The 20,318-nt window shown below is 49.2% G+C and overlaps 1 pseudogene; it reads right to left on the reverse strand.

Annotated features, from left to right (window-relative positions):
- Positions 1-19,471: 19,471 nt before the first annotated feature.
- LOC133239626 (small ribosomal subunit protein uS2-like) lies at positions 19,472-20,136 on the reverse strand (annotated as a pseudogene).
- Between the last annotated feature and the right edge of the window lie 182 nt (positions 20,137-20,318).

Genomic DNA, 20,318 nt, shown 5'->3' on the forward strand with positions numbered 1-20,318 from the left:
CAGCTCAGCTGTCTCCAGAGCATCTCCAGATCTAAGTAAGATCAGGAGCACACACCCTCCCAGCTGTTTCCCTGAGGCTCCTCTGCTCACAGTCCCTTCCTGCCCCCAGGGAGGGCCTTTCATATCTACCCACATCTTCCCTTCCCTCTTTCTCAGGAGAGTGGCTCCTGAATTGCTTTTCAGAGGATACATATTATCGAGTTACCTTTTCTCATTCTAACTCCCTGATACAAAGAAATTCTTCCTACCAGTAGGGGGGGCATGTATCTTTTAAAATGATACATTTTTAAAAGAAAACATTTTAAATTTTAAAGAAATTCTTCCTACCAGTAGGGAGCCATGTATCTTTAAAAAAGATACATTTCCCTACCTGTATTCATTTCTTACTGCTGGTATAACAAATGAGCACAAGTTCACTTTCTCATCCGTCTGGAGCAGTCCAATGTAGATCTGGCTGTGCGGACATGGAGGTGTCAGCGGGTCTGGGTTCCTTCTGGAGGATCTGGGGGTATTCATTCTAGGGGTCACCGCACTGCTCGCCTGTGGGCCCAGCAGCCACTTCAGCCCCGCTGTGGCTCATGTTCTCACGTCTCCACCAGCTGTGACCCTCCTAACTCCCTCTCTGACTTCTGAGGACACTTGGGACTACATTACACCCTCACCATTAACCCAGAGGGCCTCCGGGTGTAGATCCTTTCTTTAACCACACCCACACAAGTCCCTTTTGCCATGTGAGTTAACAGTCACAGGTTCTGGGGGTTAGGACCCAGACGTCTTTTGGGGGGAGGGAAACTGTTGATCACACTACTCTTTCTGCACAACTTGAGAGAAAATTACTTTAAACAATTGCGAAGTACCTTCACAACAGCTCAGAGTATAATCACCTACGAAAATATGATATACAGATAATACAACAATTGGGTCATAATGTGGGTCACAATAAACAGGCCTAGAAGAATGCTTTCCTAATTTTTCACCAGCGAGAAACAACGATCAGGTTGTATTTGGGTGACACCTGTCAGGGTCATTTCCTGAAGCCTGAGGTCGGGGGTGGGGGGTGGTGGGTGGGTGGGGTCTGCACAGACAGGGCTGAGCCTGGAGAGGTCCTGGTGAACACAGGCACAGAATCCAAGGGACAGCTAGGCCTCTGCAGGGTTCAGGCAGGAGCAGCCCCAGACATTAGGGTGGGAGCTGGGTGGGCAGGATGTGGCTGCGGGTGTGGGGGTCCCTGAGACGCCGCGTCTTCTCACCACCTATTTGCGCAAGTGCCCACCCTCTCTAACGCCTAGTTACCCTGTGATGTCCTGATCTACAGCGTCCATTCAACACAAAAGCACAACGTGGTAACAGCAGCGTGGCAGGACTGCAGAGGGCGGTTCGGACCGCTGAGATCAAGAAGCACTTGAGAAACAGCAGCGCTGCTGAGCCCGGAGCCCCAGGAGACTCCTTCTGCTCCGCCCCGTCGGTGATCCCCAGCCCCGGAGCTTCCCGCTCGGGTCCTCTGCTGGAGAGGGGCCCGGGCGCCCTCAGGTCTGAGCCCTGGGCCCCGCGACCGAGCTCGGGTGTGCCGCGCGCGCCCCTTCTCCCGGTCCTCCGCTCCCGGTTCCCGCAGCGGCCGGAGGCCCAGGGTCGGGCCCGGGGCAGCGAGCGGGTGGGGACGCGAGGCCCCGTTGGTGGCCGCGTGCAGGGAGCGGGTGCAGTTTCTCCCCGCGGGGCCGAGCCCGGTGGGTCGGAAGCCCTTAGACCAGCGGAGGGGCCGCTGTGCCGCCGGCGGGGTCCCCGGGTCCTCCGCATCTCCGGCCCGCGGGGGATCGGAACCGTCTCCGGGGCCCGGAGACCGCCCCGCTCTCTCCTCGCCGCCTCCCGGCTTCTTGGGGCGCACCCGGCTCCCGGGTTCCAGAGGCGGCCAGGGGCCCGGAGCTCCTGCGGGGACTGGACCCCAGCTCTCTCCCGGCCCCGGGCCCTCCGTGAGCGTCGCCTGCCCCGCGGGCGCGGCTTCCCGGAGCGGCCGACCGAGCGGCAGCCCCAGCCGGGGAGATGCCGCCGCTGGAGGCGCCGTCGGACGGGGACACGAGGCCGCCTGGGCTTCTGGCTCCGCCGGCCGCCCCGTCTGCAGCCCGAGGGCCGGGGGACACCAAGCGAGGCGGCTTCGCCGTCTGCCCGCCGAGCCTAGGGGCGGCCCGGAAACTACGACTTGGGGTCAACTGCACGCGCGCCGCTTCTTTGATCCATGTCGCTGGTGTGAAAGAACCCAGATTTCCCACCCTGGGCGGAAGAAATGTTCTTTATAAATATTCTGTAGGCGTTCTTTCCCCGGCCAAAATAAGACGGTTGGTGATTTGAAACGCCACCGTCACCCACACTGTTGGCTTGAGCCTGAAGGGCAGGTCTGAGCCCGACCCCCTGTGGGTGCGCGGAGCATAGAACACGGCCCGCCTGGGCTGGTGGTCATCAGCCGTCAGAGACTCAGACACTCAGGGCTGGACTCCAGCTCCAGGGCTGGGGCTGGAAAGGCGGCTTCTGTCCCTCTGGGAGCTTCAGTAGGTACTGACGACGTGATGGGTGAGGAACTGTGCCCAGCAAGTAACTGCTGCTCAAAACTCGATGGGCGCCAGCGCACAACAGGAAAGAGGGTAACGGACAGGACAGCTTCACTCCCTGCTGGAGGCTGGGGACACACAGATGAGGATGTTGCAGCAAAAATAGAAACGAAGTGTTTTCTCTCCTGAGAACAAGCGAAGACTAAAGAAACATGAGCAGTCGTCATTTACCCCTAGTTTTACTTAAGCGTTACTAACCTGTGGTGTCTGTAACCAGAAGTCCCCTAATTCTACGTGATCTTCATCGTGTACCACATTTTTGCTCTCCCTGCACCCTCCTCTAGCAAGTCACCCCTTAGGGCTGTTTGCATTTTGGAAGGAAGGTGGCAGGCTGAGGGACCCAGGAGACCCAGGCTGTATACAGTCTCTCAGGTTCCCCAGGTGCGGACAAGGCACTGTTCCTGGGGTGCTAGCCTGCTGTGTGCTCCCCTCGGCCAGCTGAGGAGTAAGCCGTCTACTTCCTCCAAAATTCCCTCATTGTATTTTTTAACTGGGCATTGGTGGGCAGAGAAAGGCGAGATTTTGGCAGTAACAAGGCGGCCACGCATGAGAGGGAGGTGGTGGTGGGGGAAGCATCCCGGCAGGGGAGGGGACTTGAACCCCTCACACCTCAGGCAGCTTTTTGGTAATTTGGGTTTTGTTTTCTGAGTAGAGCTTTCCTAGTCACAGCACGTAGCACAGTCAGTCTGTTTTGGAGTGGTGGTCCCTCCGTGTGGGAGAGTCCACTATAAATGGATAGGATGGGCCACTGCATCTTACGCCCCATGGACCAAATTCCATCCCAGATTGTGCTGGTAGGGCCTGAAAGCTAAAAATGGTTTTCATATCTTTAAATGGTTGAAAATGATTCTCAAAGATAATATTTGCAGCATAAAAACTATATTCATTATACTCATATTCATCCAGATTTCATGGTCTATAAGTAGTGTTTTCTTGAAACAGGCTCTTTCATGTACTTTTTATCTGTGGTGCTTCTTGGATACAATGACTGAACTGAGAGGATGCAACAGATGTCATATGGCAAAGCTCAAATACTTACTCTCTGGATCTTTATAGAAGTTTGCCCACCTCCATGTAGAACTATGGTAGGGTGTTTGTTTGTTTGTTTGTTTGTTTTAATACATATGCTGAGAGCTAAACATTGTGAATTTTGTTCACATTACAAATTACTGTGAAGTTAATTCATGTTACATTGTGAATGTTGTTCTTGAAACAAACCTCCTGTAGGCAGATGTACTGGTTACATTGCTCTCAGTGATCTCAGCCAGAGTGAACACTGAGCCTGTGTACTCAGTTGCTACTCAGTTGCTAAGTTGTGTCTCTTTGTGACCCCATGGACTGTAGCCCTGCAGGCTCTTCTGTTCATGAGGATTCTCCTGGTAAGAATACTGGAGTGGGTTGCCATGCTCTCCTCCAGGAGATCTTCCCAACCCAGGGATTGAACCCAGGTCTCCTTCATTGCAGGTGGATTCTGTACCATCTGAGCCACCAGGAAAACCTCTCAGGAGAATGGTCAAGCTGAATCGAGTTCTCAGAGTGATGTTTACTCTACTTTCTGTCTCAAATGTCACCCCTTAATTGAATCTCCCACCCTTTTTTGCCTTGATTTGTTGAAGTTTCCATCTCTGCCTGCTCCCTGCCCCCAAAGGTCTCTCTGCATTCCTTCCAACCTATCCTTCTTACAGCAGAAAATGTAACTAAAAAAAAAAAAACCCAAATCCTTCTTAAAAATTTCAGTAGTTTCTCACTACCACCAGGCCCAAGATTCCAGGACCTTCCATGAGTGACCCCGGAGTTTCTCCTCACTCTAATCTCCCTGCCACCCTGGACTTCTTTTAGTGCCTGGCACCATATGGCACCATATGTTTCCCCCTGAGTCATTGCTTTATATACTCTGTTCCTCCTGCCTGGGGAGCTCTTCTCCCTACCCCTTGTTCCACCAGCTCCCCATCATTTCATCTTGATGTCCAATACTCCTTGTTAAGGGGAGTCTTCCCTAACCCTTCCAGCAGCTCCCAGAGCACCTGCATTCACTCTCTGTAACATTCATCAGATTGCCAGTTCTCATGTAATCTCCTGCTGGACTGAAAACTCTTCGAGGGCGGGGCTGTGTCTTGCTCGTGGTTCTCTCCCGGCTCCTGACATGAGTTGATTCTCAGTCACTGTTGAATGGATGGTTGAAGGATGAGTGATGGGGGTAGTCTGGGAGAGGCCTGGCTCTTCGATGATCTGGAGATGCCACACATCTTCAGAGGATTTGGAGACTGGACAAGGTAATCATTAAGGTACATCAGCTCGGACATGTATTAATCTTTAGGCTTACCCCCAGCCTGTTCCATTTGCTCCTAGGTATTTGGTTGAACATTAGTTGCACTGAACTTGAGATTCAAGATTAGGCTGTGGATAAAAGAGTTAAAAGTGACAGTTGCTTGGTACACACATAAAATAATCTGCGTAATTTCTGTGATCTTTCTCCAGTTACACAGTTCAGAGAATAGCCACCAAAATCACATAGTCATGAACTTGGCCACATAGTTTCCTGGGTACTAAAGCACTGTTGGAGAAGGAAATGGCAACCCACTCCTGTGTTCTTGCCTGGAGAATCCAAGGGACAGAGGAGCCTAGTGGGCTGCCGTCTACAGGGTCACACAGAGTTGGACATGACTGAAGCTACTTAGCAATAGCAGCAAAGCACTGTAGCCAAAGAACCAAGTGTTATCTCTGAAGGTCTAGGAACTAGCCATGCTTGGACAATGGAGAAGGTAACTTATGACAGTCTTTATCTTCTGGTAAATACTGACACTGGAAAGTGTTTGATGATCAATTGGATTTAATTCCCTCACCCCAGGTCCCTCTGGGGGGACTAATCAATCAAGTTGAAACTTATACTCTAGAAACACAAGGGGTCCTCCCCATGGGAATTTCACTGTATTCAAAGCTTTTAACAGTCTCTGAAATGGGAAATATTCAGGGCAAAACTCTGCCAGCCATACCTGCAATTAGAATTTGAGAAAGGGTTAGGATCTTTGCGTGTGGCTTTTTATATGAGTTAATTCTCATTCCTATCTGTCCATAGATTCCAAGAGCATAATTAATGTTCCCTGAGTTACAGAAGTCAGTTCTGCATCACCTAGGATTAGGGCAGGTTCAAATCTACTCCTATGGTTTAATTATTGTAAAAGCAACCTTCTGTAAAGGCCTATAGAACATGTGAAGTTTTCATGGTTTGCTGACTCTGGGACTAAAATCTGGAGGAAAGTCTCCTACGGAGTTGTTTTTGTGCAGGATGTTTGATATTTCAAAGGGAGAGCTTCAAGTCCGGACTCGTGTTTCCAAACAGCAGTTGCTCTAATTAATGAAGCATTTATCAAAGGTGATGTCCATTATCACGATTGTTGGAAACAGAGTGATTACTGAATGACCACACACTTTACTGATGTGGAGTGGAAGTGCCCCAGAGCCACACACCAGGGCTGGGAGAATCTGCCCCAGGACAGGCGGTGGGAGGAGATCACACTCCTATCTTACCGAGTTTACCTTCCGCTGAATGATCATTCTCCACAGCAGCCCAAGATTCCACATGGAATGTTGAGAGGGTAACAGATCCAGGACCTACTAAGACCTGCACTAGTCCTACAGGTGCACAGAAAAAGGGTGAGCTCACTTACATGTGGCATCTTAAAAAAGTAAATAAATAAAATAAGAAGCAAAGCACCAAGGTCCTCAATACAGGGCACAGGTTGGTGTTTGCAGAAGGTGGGCTGTGGTGGGGGTGGGAAGTAGGTGAAGGTGGTTAACAGGTACTAACTTCCAATTACAGAAAATAACTCATGGGATCATCATGTGCAGCATGGAAACTATAGCTAATGATACTATTTTAAACAATTAATTTGTATATTTGAAAGTTGCTAAAAGAGTGGCTCTAAAAAGCTCTCATCACACACACACAAAAGATGTAACAATGTGAGATGATGGACGTGAGATGGACTCATCATGGTGATGATTTCACAATACATACAGATATTGAGTCATTATGTTGCTCACCCAAAATGAATATGAAGGGGTATATCAACTATGTGTCAGTAAAAAAAAAAAGAAAATGGTGGAAGGACGATATGCGCTCTCACAATTGCTGAGAAAGATGAAGCACTGAGCTTTGCATCAGGGTCTGCAGTCTTCCCTCCTCTCAGTGATGTAAAGGATACTTACGGCCTTGGACGCAGTGATGGGATAGACCTGGGGCTCTGCGTTTCTCACAAGCTCCCAGGAAATGTCAATTCCTACAGATCCCTGGCTGCACTTTGAGAAGCAAGGTGTTAAAGCTGCTGAGGGTGGAGATTAGCTGGGCTGGATTCTAAGGGATCCAGTTATACTTATGAGTACAGCACAGGGGCTTTTTTGGCCTCCAATCCTGACAGTGTGAAATAGCTGCGGGGTGAGCTGAGGTGGTGTTTCCCTTGCAGAGAAGAGGAAATGGCAACTTTCATCAGACTGGAAATGATGCTGTTTCATGTTCATATACCGATCTCCTCAGACAAATGGGGCCCACCAGCAAAGACCTTCAGAAATAAAGGCAAAAAGATCATGGTGACTTTTACAGTATTATTTTGGAGTGCTACCCACAATGAATAAACTAGATTAAAGGAAATGACTCTATGTCACAGCTCAAGTGGTTCAATTGCCTAGGAGCTTTTTTTTTTTTTTTTTAAGTTTTATCTTGAACCCTTCTTAGAAGTGTCTACAATTACATGAGGGCTTGATGGGGTGTGTCACTGCTTGTTCAAAGCTCTGGTGGCAAATAAAATATACAATGACAGGAAAGACCCTTTATTACACTTGTTAAAATATGGAAGGGACCTCCTTGGGAAGCTATAAATTATTGGTTACCGTGAGGAGTAGAAAGTGAGCCTGCAGAAGACACAGCTGGGCCATAGGAGAGGAGCCAACTGAGCTCCTGCCCCTCTCAGCCTCTCTGATGAAGGCTCTGTCTGACCTCCAGACCCTCAGCCATGCCTCCTGGGGCTCACAGACCCTGAGAGGCCTTGTGTGGGTCCCGGTGCTCTTCTCTGACCTGGAGGAGGAAGCAGTGGGCTCAGGAGAGACCCTGGGCGTGGAGTGAAGAGCCCGGCCCGAGGTGCGCCATGCGCCGAGGGACACCATCTATGGGCTCCGCTGGTGTCGGCTTCCACGTGTGTAAGACGAGCAGCCCGGCTACTTTTGGGTGTTTCTTGATTCTTCAGCGGTCCTTGGGCCTCAGCAAAACTGGCAGAAGTGAGAAATGTGTAATCTCAGGCATCCCTGCTGACTCAGGGGTAAAGAATCTGCCTGCCAACGCAAGAGACACAGGTTCGATCCAGAAAGATCCCACATGCCGTGGAGCAGCTAAGTCTGTGCACACGACCATTGCTCCTGTAGAGCCTGGAGCCACAACCCCTGACGCCCGTGCCTCCCAGAGCCTGTCTCTGCAACAAGAGCGTGGGGTGGGGGGCTTTCTTGGCGTGAAAGCTGCTCCCCCACAGCATGGACAGTGCCTGAGATGAGAGCCAGATGGCCCTGCAAGCCTGACGGGGGAGCCACAGCCTTCAGTCACCATGCAGGTGAGCAGTGAGTACCTCCAGGCCTCAGAGAGTCGTGGAGAGTCGTGGGGCCTGGATTCCTGTCCTCAGGAAGCCCTGGGCCTAAGAGGGGCATCAGACAAGACATTTGTGCCCCACCATGTGGCACGTGTTCACTAAGAAGAGGCACACAGGACCAGACAAAAGACAAGGAGTTACGACACAGCCCGAGGGAGTCAGGAAAATCAGCAGAGCAGATGGTTTTCAAGCCAAGGCCTCGGAGGCACACAGTTCAGCAGCCAGGAATCCAGAGCTAGGGCCAGTGGTAGATGCAACAGAGAGCAAGTTCCCCCAGAAAGGCAGATGTGAAGGCAGAGCATTCATCTCAGCTCCTGGATGATGTCAAAGGCGGGGTGGACTGTGGGGTGGACACAGGGGGTGAGGGCTGGTAGAGGAAGGGGGCAGGGGAGAGAGAGTGAAAGGCATTTAGAGCCTGGCCTGGGATGCCACTATCCTTCCTGGGAAGTGGGAGCCACTCAGATGCTGTGAGTAGAGAATGGACATGTTCAGAACTGCAGTTAAAGCAGATCAGTTATCAGAGAGAGAAAGCAAACAGGAGGGCGGAGAGGCTGTAGCCAGAGGGTGGTCAGGAGCCCAGCAAGAGCACCGGTAAGAGGAGCCCAGACTGAACTCAGGAGGCAGAGCTGGAAGGAAGAAGCCCATCAGAGCAGGGGGAGGAGAAGGAGAGGGGATGGTAGGAACATGGAGAGCACTTCCTGCAGAGGCTGAGGATCCTCATTGGTGATGAAGGGATGCTCAGAGAAGTCAGTCCCTGAAGGAGGAAACCTGAATCCTCATCCCTGTCCAGATGTTTGTTTGCCTACAGATGTTATAAGGGTGAGAACCAAACAAAACTTAGGATAAGACCTGTTTCTTGTGTGAATTCTTAAAAAAAAAAATTCTCTATCAATCACAATTTTTAAGTTGGAATCTAATTCACATATCATAAAATTTACTCTGTAAAATGTGCAGCTCAGTGATTCATCATCTGTTTGCAAAGCTGTGTCGCTGTCACCGCTATCTAAATCAGAGCACTTCATCTCCTCACAGAGAAAGCCATTACCCACTAAACAGGCACTTCCCCTTCCACCTTCCCCCAGCTTTTGGCAATCGTCTGTGTGTTTTTTGACCCTAATGATTTGCCTATTCTGCATATTTAAAGTACATGGATTTGTACAACTGTGGCCACATATGCTGGTTTCTTACACTTAGTGCTATGTCTTTGAGACTCATCTATGGTTTAGCACACGATTCATTCCTCTGTTTGACTTGAAAAATTTCCTTTATAGTCCATTATAACACACACACACACACACACGAGTTCTTTTCTTTTTAATTGTGAAAAACTCATGGAATATAAAGTTACCATTGTTGCTCAGTCCATGTCACTAGGAACCATCTTTGTGCAGGGAGCCTCTTTGCCTCAATGACCCTGAGCCACCAGTGAGCACAGAGCAACCAGCCCAGCCATGACACCCCTTCTCGGGACCCTCCGAACCACCCACCTGACCCGGACTCCACGCGGGCCTCCCCACGGAGGCCTGAGAAGAGAGATGGTGAAGGAGACAGACCAGGAGAGAGGAGAGCAGAGGTGGGCGGAGAAGCTGCCCATGCTGAGCTCCTGTCTCAGTCACTTGCCTGCCAGACCAGCCCTGCTCAACTGCTGGGATCAGAAACGGTCAGATGGGTGAGGGAGCTGTGACCACAGATGTCAGCAGCTTCAGCCAGACACCTGACGGTCTACAGTGCAAACATGCCAGGCCCAGCTTCACTCCCTGGGCCAGCTTCAGAGCCCCAGAGCCCCAGCTTCATGTGGGGGGCTATCCCAGCTCCATCCTCCAGAGCTCCACATCCCAGCTCTCAGTAGAGTCTTCTGAGCTCCCAGGAGGTCATGTCCACTCAGAGTGTATGACAAGTGGCATTAGGCTGGGACCAGCTGGAAATGGCCAGAGTGAAATCAAGTCTCTCTGTATCTCCTCTGTCCCGGAAGCACCCACTCTCTCCTACTCGCTCATGCCTGTTTTGTCCAGGTGTTCCCTGAACACAGCCAGGCTGCAGGGAGGGGTTTCAGGGCAGGGCAAGAGCTGCAGCATCTCACAGTGAGCAGGGCTGGCCACCAACTCATGCCTGACTCTGGGAGAGCATCACTGTGGGTCTGAAACTGACCCCTGAAGGCATAGGTGACTGCTCCTGGATCACACAGGGGCCCCAGAATTTAGATTTGTCTTGTGACCTTTATAGCTGGCTCTAAGGGACAGATCATCAGCAATGAGACATATGGACCCCGGTAATCACAGTCAGATTGGTTAAGTACAAAGAGGGTGGGGTGGGGCAGTGAGAACGGGGGTGGGCACCACCTGCCTCTTCTGTTTCACACCCCCCACCCCAACTCCCCTGACCTTCTCCTCCTCAGCATCCTACCCCCCCCCCTTGCCCTGACCTTCTCCTCCTCAATATCGTACCCCCGTATTGGGCTTTCTTGGCCCAGACATAACAGAAGTGATCATTAAGTTACTCAGAATTCAGTGGAATAGACACGAAGTGACTTCAAGTGTAAAAAGAAATAAAATTGAAAATAAAATCCACCCAGACTGTTAATGTTTTGGATGAGGTTAGTGTCAGAGAAGATCCCTGGGCTCCTGGTAAAGGTCCCCCTGAAACTCTGGCTCTGGAAGGAGGGAGAAAAGATGACCTTTGGTGAATGTGACCTAAGCCTGGTTTGTGTTTGACAAGCTCATTGATTTGATTATTGGTCATCATCACATTTGCTGAGCCCCATTCTGCATCTGTTCAAGGTCCTCACAGGGCTGACAAGTTGGAGAGCTCATCGCAGTGTGCTTAAAGACTTGAGGGGTCCTGGGTGAGGCAGAAAATGGTGGGGGCAGAGCATGGGATGAAGAAAGGCATCATGGACCCGGTGAGGTCTGAGCCGGGTCTCCAAGGGTGAGTTCGGCAGGGCCTGGCTCTGAGCAGGACTGAAATACACGATGAATAACTAAATGAATGAAAATGGAAATACTCCCAAAAAGAGCAAGACTGTCAGCTCTTCTGTAACTGAGTCCAAGCTTGCCCTGCTCACCTCACGACAGGCCAATAAACTGAGAGATGAGTTCTTGGGTCAAGGAACAGCAACTTTATTCAGAAACCCAGGACTCTTGTCCCAGGACCCATCTCGCCTGAATTAGAATTCAGGCTTCTTTTATATTAATTCTCAAAGGTGGTAGGGGAGGAAAGTCAAATATTTCCTCATTCTGATCAGGCTCCAGAAGGATGTGTTAATGTCTGCCTCCTTGCCATGATTCACAGGTGAGTCTGAGCAGTAAGTCTCCTGTGAGCTAAACAAAATTATTATTTTAACTTGGTGCTCATTGCCTGGGATGCAGGGCTCCCAGAGACGGGACTTTATGTACAAGCTTATAGGCAACATTCCTTTAGTGGTTAACTCGTAATAGTTAGAATACAAAGGGTCCTTCTTTACGACACTTTCAGGCCAAAGCTTGGAACTGCAGGGCACCCAGGGATAGCGGGAGAGGCCCCACACGGTGCCCACTCCACTCCCTCACAGCTGTCTTGTTGACTGAGCAGCTTGTGTCTTGACTCCCAGGGGGCACCTGTTTGCCCTCTTCTCTAGAACAGTGCTGGTTGTAAGGTATAGATTGGGCTGAGGCAGAAAAGGAGAGAGGACCTCAATGGAACGGAAGTAGGTTACCTTTATTCAGGCAGAGAGGGGCGGCAGTAGGCCTAACGACCAGGCTGAGCCTGAGAGGGATCAGGGAGGCTTCATATTTAAAGGGAGGTTTGTGGAAGCGATAAGGGAAACAGTCAGGCGGGATGTTTTGGGTATTCTTTAGTTGAGATGGCATTTGTAGTTGGGCAGGGGGTGATAAATCCTCTGGACAAGGGGTGATGGATGCAACCAGCCTGGAGCATCAGGGCGGGGCCTAAAGTTTGGTTTTGTTTTCCCTCTTTTCTAGGCCCAAAGACTCTTTCACTTGTCAGAAGCAACACTCACCTGTGCCCCTCCCTGATCAGGCCCCAGCAAACTGGCTGTCCTCACCTGAAAGGGTGTTAGTCTCTCAATCATGTCCCTGGGACCCCATGGACTGTAGCCCACCAGGCTCCTTTGTCCATGGAATTTTCCAGGTAAGAATACTGGAATGGGTTGTCTTTTCCTTCTCCAGGGATCTTCTCAACTCAGAGATGGAACCCAGGTCTCCTACATTACAGGTGTATTCTTTACCATCTGAGCCACCAGGGAAATGCATAAGAGACTGCTACCTCCCAAAACTGGGGTCAGAAGGCTGGGCGTGTGGTTCAGGTTTTACAGGGCATTTCACATCCTCCTAGTATCTCCTCTTGTCTCCCTAAGAAGCTCTTACATCTCAGGACACCTCTAACCAATACCCCCTTTTGGTGGGAGCTAGTGCTCAGCAGTTAATATTGTCAGCCCAGAGAGACACAGCCTGTGCTTTAGACCATGGAAACCCTCCCAGCTAGCCCCAATCCATCCAAATCTCTCCTGTTCCTCAGATCCCAAGGTCAACAGGCAGTCCTTGAGTCTGTTCAGCAGACAAGGTCCCACAGTGTCCAGCGCTGAGGCTCCTCTCACCCCCGTGTCCCCTCGGCCCTGCACGATGAGCCCGCACTCCTGGGAATGGAGGGTCCCCTGTGAGCTTCTTCCGGGGCTGCTGCTGGGCCTTCTTCCTCCTTCAACCAGAGCAGGGAGCTGGCTCGGGCAGGCCTGTGAGTAGGGGGAGGAGGGGATGAGCGGTCAGTCCCTCCATCTCCTGCAGGCCGGGCCCTGTGGGAGGAGGCGCTGGGGGCTGAGAGTGGGCTTGGCCTGCTCAGCGGTCAGGACTCAGGGCGGATTTGGGGGAGGCTGAACCTACTGGGGAATGGTGACAATGTTGATGGTCACAAGCTGTTTCCATCTCTGTACGAGCTGGTCCAGTTCACCAAATTCTCCCAAAACTAACACCGGTATATAAACACTCTTCCTCTGGCAACAGGGGGTGGGCTGAGTGTTTTCCAGGAAACTCCTCACTAACCTCTGGGAAAGATTCTGACAGAGTCTCTGATGATGCAACAAATATCCACTTTGGTTCGGAATCAACAAGGACTCCCTGTTTGGCACATGGATGTCAATGCTATGTAGCAGCCTCGATGGGAGGGGGGTCTGAGGGAGAAAGGACGCATGTGTGTGTTTGGGTGAACTGTTCCCCTTGGTGTCAGTTGAAACTGTCACAACACTGTTTGTTAACCGGCTACACCCCAAATACAAAGTAAAAGTTAAAAGAGAGAACAACATGTGACCAAACACAAAGAGAAGACACTGGGTGATTTGAACATTGGCTTCAAAAGTGCATTTTGGTAACACAGAAAACTACAGTATTTTAAAATCCTAGTCTATGATTTAGAATCTATGATATTTAGGTGACTGATCAATTGTTTAATATAGGCACTGACAAAAATACAAGCTAAAGGCTAACCAGTTTTAATATAATAAATTTCACACTACAGTCTAAAGCCAGGGCACATAGTCTATTTATCTGTCTCCCTCCCTCCAACTCCCTCTCTCTATAGTTTTAAGATTTATGTCACCAGTGAGGTCACTCCAGCTGTCCTGCAACACACACCCTTCATTCTGTGGGAGAAGTGATAACACTCGTTTACACTAGTGTAAGTGAGGAGGTGACGCACGGTGACAGAAGGAAGGAGACTGGTGGGGGGCTTGGCCCGGCCTCGGCCTGGGGGCTTTGCCCGGACCCTCACTCCCTCTCTCACTGCTGACCATAACAGGGCCCTGGAGAAGCCTGTGAGGGGCCCTGGCCAAGAACCTTCATGCACGTCTTGCCATTTACATCCTGAGCATGGAGTTTTCACAAAGATCTTCAAATTTCTGTTTTCTGACTTCTTTAGTCTTCATTAGTCTCACCAGGGGTGTCATTACCTAAATTGGCCTATATTATTATTAACATATATTATTGATATATAAATATTATATTAAAATAATAATAGCACATAACACTTAATATTTATTTACATTATATATGCATATGCTTATGTAGCATTATGTTAGAATAAATTAAATCAATAAATATAAATAAACCAGCATAGCGATGTGAGTATATATTACTCCTCAGAGGCAGACCTTTGTCTTTTATGCAGTCAACTCTGCCTGCTGACCATATTTTGTTTGCCAGAAAAAAATGAAGACTGAGGCCAGAGTGAAAAGTGAGGGGAAGGCATGCAGAGAACACCCAACCTGCAATTACAGGGGAGGCATAATTGAATCACTCAAGTGAAACAAGAAGTGTGTTCCCCAGACCAGCCTGAAGTGCACAGTCTTAGTGAGGGGAGCAGATACGACCCCGCACCGGGTTCATGGGCACCTTCTGGGGTGGGGTGAGTGGGAGGGAGCCTACTCCTGGTGTCTCTCTGTCGGCTCCTCCCGCGGACCCGGTCTTCTTCCCCAGGCTCTGCTGCCGCCAGGAGGCCCGTTTCCTGCCCTCCACAGTCCTCCTCCTACCGTCTCTCGTTCCTGGATTCTCTCGGCTGCTACCGGCCAAGCTGGAGACACAGGCATCACAAGACCTTCCCCGCTCTCGCCGCGCCCTCCTCTAGCGCTGGGTTAACGGGGTGCCTGGTGTTCATTACTGAGACTTTCCTTGCTCATATTTTCCTCCATCCCTGATGGTGGGATGTGCAGGGCAACTAAAGACATTTCTGAATTTCCCTGAATGTGGATGCTAGATGAACCTAGTTTGCTTATAGCAGAATCATGTCGTTCTAAAGAAAGATTTTTATATTCCTATTGAAAACCACTGGAAAACACCCAAACAGGAAATGGTGACACCTCGAAGTCATACTGTTACATGACAAAAGCAAGTTGTAAAACAACACACATTATTTGTCTAACTGAACTAAAAATGAGCTTATATTATCTGCCTGTAAATAAATATATATTTGAAAATGTTTTTTAAAAAGCTGGAGGAATATATATAAGTGAACCACAGATACTTTGATAAGGATGAAAGAGAAATTCTATTTTTACTCTAAATTATCCAGGTTTTTTTTGTGTGTGTGTGTACTTTTAACTCAGGAGGAACTTGAACAAGAGTGTATATTGTTTGTATTTAAATAAACACTTTACATATGATTGTACAGAACCAGCTTATCATAAAAACAGAACCAATGTATTTCAGAGTCAAATGATAAGCTGCATAGAGGAGAGTGAATATCTGCTGAAGGGCTAGAGACAGAAAGAGCACACGAGCAGCACAAACAGTGAAACGCTGGCTGCACACTGCTGTGCCCTCCAGTCACTGGGCCATTCCCTGAACGCTTGCTGGGTTTAAGGCAGCCTGGAAGTCAGTCACCCATCCAAGGCATGTCTGAATTTATGTCAGGCCCATAGTAAAGACATGTTTTATTTAGTATCTCTCAGAGGTAGGAAATGTTATTCTCTAAACTTATTTTGGCCTGCTCTATAATGGATTGTTCCATTAAAAACAAAACACTCAAACCAACATTAAAAACCACCTTTTTGGTGTACCTGAAAGCTTTTGCTATTTTAGAGCTTTCTCTTTTTCTGTCATCTCTTAAACATGTAAAATAAATACAGTTCAGTCCCCAGCAGGAGGGGCCACTCAGGGAGCTCTGGGCCTCAGTCGTTCCTAGGAATAAAAGTGGCAAAGAGCATTTTTGCTCCAGAACTCTAAAGGCATTTTGGTGTGGGATAATCGGGATCCGTGGAAAGCATATGATAGCCTGATACTGTTTCTTACATCTGCCACAGTTAGGTGATTTTCAATATCTTACTTTCTGTAACCAAAGACTGAGAATGCTCAGGAGAGAGCATAAATATAACTACATAACTCGTTATAAATAGCATATAAGTAGGAAGTATAGTCAGATGTGAGTCTAACGTAGCTTAATATCCTAGTTCCTGTGGCTGTCAGTCCATAAGGCTCAGACTACATTCCTCGGGCACCTCTACAAATTGGACAGTAGGTGGCGCTTTGAGCCTGTTTGAAAAACAGTTCACGGGCTTTGGCTTGTTGACTTGCGTTTTAACTGTTTTACCACCATTGCAGAGAAAACAGAGTAATTTGGTACATAAGTGTATGAATCCAAATCAGTGTCATGGGAGCAATTCCAGAAGAACACAAAGCCCTGTAACTGGACCTGCAGGAAGCATTTACAAATATCCACAGAAAAGACTTTACCTCTCTGTAGATCCAAACTGAAAAAAGAAAGTGAAAGTCACTCAGTCGTGTCCGACTCTTTGGGATCCCTTAGACTGTAGCCCGCCAGGCTCCTCTGCCCATGGAATTCTCCAGGAAAGAATACTGGAGTGAGTTGCCATTCTCTTCTCTAGGGAATCGTCCCAACCCAAATTATCCAGTAATAAAACGCTTTTAGGGTCTGTGTCACAAATGCTCTTTGCTACTTTGATTCCTGGTAATGACAGAATCTCAGGCCGACCTGGGACCCGCCCTAAAGTAGTTTGTGTCCTGTAACCCTGGTCAGACACATAGACTTTAGTTTGGTTTTCTTGTTTGTAAACAATTTGACCTAGCTGCTCACAAGCGAAAAGCAAACTGCTAGACCTTGAAATGTTCCAGTAGAGTACAGTCAAGTGCTCTTGATTCTAGGTACTTCAAAGGATGTTTTTAAGCCTTGTCAGCCACCAGCTTCTCTTGATTCTGAAAGCTGGGTTTCCTAGGGACCGGCAGCAGTGGAAGTGTGATGAAATCACTGCAGCGGTGTTGTGCTTCAAAGCACAGGGTCTGTACAGACTAGGAACAAAGATAAAATATTCTGAAGGGGTGAATCCGGGGCATTTACTCTTATCTGAACAAAAGCTTGTACACAGATGCATTTTATGCATCACTTCAGGGAAGCCACAGGCTCCCTGGGCTCTCCAAATCCCTCAGGTTAAGAGCTCCTGGCCCGGGAGTGAAAGAAAGCAAAGGCAGCCCTTCCATCTTCCCCATTCCGACCTCTGGTCCCATCACATTCCGACCTCTGGTCCCATGAGAGGGAAGGTGGACGCTCAGCTCGGTGTCCCAGCCTCACGGCTGCCAGAGGAGTTTCAGGAGCAGACCTGCCCAATGGCGCCGCTGCTTCCTGACAGCTGCCGGGCCTTGTGAGAAGGCCCCAAGGAGATCTAGGAAAAGCAAAGGGGAGTCCAGCTCAGCAGAGCAGCCCCGAAGCACAGGGAGTTAAAGAAACAGGAAGCAGGAGTCAGGTCAAGAAACTACCCCTTTCTGACGGCTGCTCTGATAACGGGTGTGGCTGAAGCATCCGGCTCCCTGCGCAAGAATCTCTGCGTCTGCAGGCACTTCCGATTTGCCTCACCGTGAGCAGCGCCTGCTTGTCAGAAGGCAGATCTTTTCTACCATCAACAAACTGTCTTTTCCCCTCTGTCAGCCCTATAATCTGGCACTATATGAGCCTTGCTCCACTGGCTGCTAACACTTCTGTTAAAAGGAGATCTAACAGTCCAGGTGTCTGTGGATTCCCGCCACCAATTCCCGCCCCCGCCCACGCCCCAGAGTTGTGTTTGAATCAGAAAAAAAACGCTCATTACAGGCTTAGGATTGAAGATACTAAAGTGAGAACATGAATGAATTTAGAACTTTTGGAACGTCCGATTTTAAAAGTATTTGTTTATCTTTAAAGTCCAATAAGAAAATTTTACTCTTGATTATCGTGTTTGAGGAATAAACACGGAAAGATACTTACTGAAAAAAAGCTACAAAATTTGAGGCTTTGAAGAAGGGAATTAAAAGAGAATGGGTCTCATGAAGAGTAACTCCTTTCACATGGAGAAGCTGAGAGGAGAAAGAAATTGATTTAAGAAAAGATCTTACTATTGGAGCTGAGGCCATTTAGTCAAATTTGCTTTTCTGCATGCAGGGTCACCTTGTACAGACTCGTACAGACACACAATACAGCTACCATCTCCACTGATACGCAGAGGGGTGCCCTGGCCACCGCTTCAGACCACCTTGTGGGCACTCAGGATGCTCAGGACTCTGTCTTATGTGTCTCTGGGAAGTGACTCCCAGGATGTCCATCCACTGAGCCGAGTTCGTCTGTTTCCAAGCAGCCCTTTAAATCCCTGAGGCCAGCGCCCCTCTCTCACCACATAAAATGTCCCCCCGTGTGTCACTGCTCCTCATCAACATGGCTGCTGCTTTTATAATCAGTCTTCAGATATGGTCACCTGATTCTATTATTTTTTATTATGCTGAAGTCAGTCAAGTGTCTTATATCTTACTAGCATATTAGTATGTCAGATTCAGAGAAATAATTCAAGGATGAAGTCAAATGATTATCCTCCTATCCATATGAAGTATATAAATATAATCTCTGGGAGATGGTGAAGGACAGGGTAGCCTGGTGTGTTGCAGTCCATGGGGTCATAAAGAGTTGGACATGACTAAGTGACTGAACAATGATAAAATATTATCTCAATTGATAAAGAATGTACAGTGCATAGGGGAGAGTGGGAGAAAAGTATTTTAAAAATTGGATCAAGCTTAGCTAATAGAATTAGCAGTTGCAAATGTTGTTTGAGGGAAGAGCATGATGAATAATGAATTAGGAAATTTTCCTCTTATGTGAAAGGAAAAAAGCAAAAGTCACAGAACATTCTCATGAGTAGACATATTTATTTATTTAGAAACTGCTTATTTTCTGTCAACCAATTTCCATTTTAAGAGCTTGTGGGGTTTCCATAATGGCTCATGGTAAAGAATCCTGCCAATGCAGGAGACATGAGTTCAATCCCTGGTCCAGGAAGATCCCACGTGCCTCAGAGGAACTAAGCCTGTGAACCACAACCATCGAGCCTGTGCTCCACAGCCTGGGGGCCCCAGATCCTGAGCCCATGCTCTGCCACCACTGAAGCCTGGGGGCCCTGGGGCCCATGCTCCATAGCAAGAGAAGCTGCTGCAACGAGAAGGCCAGGCACCACAACCAGAGTGCGCCCCGCTCACGGCAACCAGAGCAAGCCTGTGCAGCAGCAAAGACCCAGCACAGCCCCCACCCAAGAGAAGAGCCTGTGAAAGAACAGCTGAAGCCCACGCAGTGCTGTGCCTACCCGTCCAGTGGCCTGAGCAGTGGGCGCTGCAGGCCAGCCTTCAGGGGGATCTGCGGAGTAGGCAGTGAGCTCGCTGCCTGCCTGTGGACTAGGCCAGCACCTCAGATCCCGTAGCGTTGCACTGAGCTGCTGAAGTGACCCATTCACGGTGAGTCCTCCTTGGTCAGAGCTTGCTCAGCTGCCACCTGCTCTTCCCTTTTAATCTCTTCAGAATCTGCAGACGTAGAGATCAGGCACGACCTCCCAAGAGTGTTCACAGGAAACGGTGCGCTGGGCAGAATTTCCCAGGTGAGCATCCGTCAAGTCAGACCCACCGACTGAGCTCCCTGGTTGCCGGGAATGGGTGGTCTCCAGAGTGCAGAGGAGAGTCCGTGTCACACAGACCGACGGTAAGAAGTTCACATACATGCCTCTGGGAGAGGCCGGCGGTCAGCCCTGGGCTCGTAACCACCAGGAGTCTTGGCTCCTGGAAGCTGCCTGGGTCTGGTTAGTGGAGGCTCCAGGAGCGAAGCGGCCGAACAGAGGAGCAGCGGCAGCAAACTGCAGCTCAGCTCGCTGGCGAGGGTTCCTGGAGGACGCAGCAGGGACAGCAGCTGGGTTTTCAGTGGCAACGATGGCATGAGCTGCCTACAGAAGCTTCTCCCAGGTTCTCTTCGGATTCCTAGTGTAGACGCTGTCACTTTTCCTTCTGTAGATACACTGCTCCATTGGGAAGTAAAGGTTGGTGCTACCTAAGAGGGCCCCTGCTGCAAGGAAGGTGATGACGTCGTCCTTCATTTGCCGGACAGCAAGGACCCAGGATAGTGTAAAAGATTCACTTCAAGTTATGACAAGAATCCAGACAGTGCTGTATGGACCACTGTCTGGGTGGCGTGGGAAAAGCCTGAGAAGATATGTTAGAGAAGCCAGATAATCTGATAAAACAAACTTGACTTTCATTCAGTTTGTAGAAATAAAGCTGTGAGTTTTATTCTTTAGAGGTTTAAAATT

The sequence above is a fragment of the Bos javanicus genome, chromosome 26 (genome assembly GCF_032452875.1).
Source record: "Bos javanicus breed banteng chromosome 26, ARS-OSU_banteng_1.0, whole genome shotgun sequence".
Lineage (NCBI taxonomy): Eukaryota > Metazoa > Chordata > Mammalia > Artiodactyla > Bovidae > Bos > Bos javanicus.